Genomic DNA, 1,328 nt, shown 5'->3' on the forward strand with positions numbered 1-1,328 from the left:
GCTGCACAGTCACCGGGAGTTGCGCGCCGCGGCCGCGGGGAGACATACACTGGCCCGCCGGGCCCGGCTCAGCGTCGGCGCCGCGGGCTACGCACGGCTCCGCCGCCGCCCAGGGCCCTCGCACTGCGCCCCGCTTCGCTCCAAGTTACTTTGGCGGCCGGTGAGAAACTGCGGGAGGACGGCTCCGAGTGGATGGAAGGCTTCGCGCCTGTGGCTCCGGAGTGTGAGAAGCCCCTTCCCCCGCCTCCTCTGTGCCGCAACCGGGAGACCCCCTGGAAATCTCCGAGGAGTCGTAGGCGCTGCGGGTTTGGGGCGGTGCGCCGAGAAGGGTGGGGATTCGGAGCCACAAACCCAGTCCCGCCGGCGTCCTGGAACTGGTTAAGCGGCACCTAAGCTGGCGAGGAGCGGTCTTGCCTTGCAAACCTCAAAGAAAAGTTTGGCTCTTCGGGTCTTCCGGCAGGTCCTCCGGCGGAGTCAGACTGCTGCGGCGGAGACGACACCCCGGCACTGGCGGAGCCTGGGGGATTTCTCGCGCGTGCTTTTCTCGGGCGGGTGTGGGTGCACCAGAGTGAATGAAGAGCAGAGGTTACGAACCAGCCGGCCAGGCGGAGCTGGGAAGCCCAAACCTGCAGGACAACGCCAACCCAAATGTTAGGCTGCGGGGCGAGAGGGGAAAACAATCACTTTTAAATGAATCCCTCCAACTCCTGGATGGGCTGATGTCAGTCTCCGATCGCCTTCCGGGAGCAAGAGTGAGCTCCCAGACGCAGTGCCAAGAGCCTCGGGTGAGCGCTCAGAAGTGTCCCTGCGACTCCGACGGGTTCGGCCCCAAGCCCGACAACTTGTAGAGAGGCATCAATCAGTTTGAAATGGGAAAAGAGGAAGAAAAGAGAGAGCGCAGGAGCTAGTGGCACCTCCCCGCTGACTACATCAGAAAACCTTCCCGATCCTCCTGCAGCTGCTCCTCTTTCCCTCCTTGGGCACAGCAGCAACAAGAGGTGAAAACCACCAACCGAATCCTAAACCCTCTACCAGGCGGGAAAATAAACTTGAGTGCAGCAGCAGCAGTAGCAGCACGAACAGCCCGGGAGGGATTGAAATGACTGGCAAGAAGTGGAAAGAGGTAAAAGTCAGTTTTGCAAAAGAGAAAAAAAAAAAAAGAGAAAAAATGCTTTATGGGAAAAATCTTCTCGGGCACGCCCCCTCGTTAATGACCTGCGTGTAAAGCCGACAGCAGCGGCGACCCAGCAGCAGCAGCCGCCGCCGCGCCGCACCGGAGCGCAAGGCCGCGCGCGTGAACGTGGACGTGGGCGGCGCGGTGGTTGGGG

The sequence above is a fragment of the Suricata suricatta genome, chromosome 6 (genome assembly GCF_006229205.1).
Source record: "Suricata suricatta isolate VVHF042 chromosome 6, meerkat_22Aug2017_6uvM2_HiC, whole genome shotgun sequence".
NCBI classification, from domain to species: domain Eukaryota; kingdom Metazoa; phylum Chordata; class Mammalia; order Carnivora; family Herpestidae; genus Suricata; species Suricata suricatta.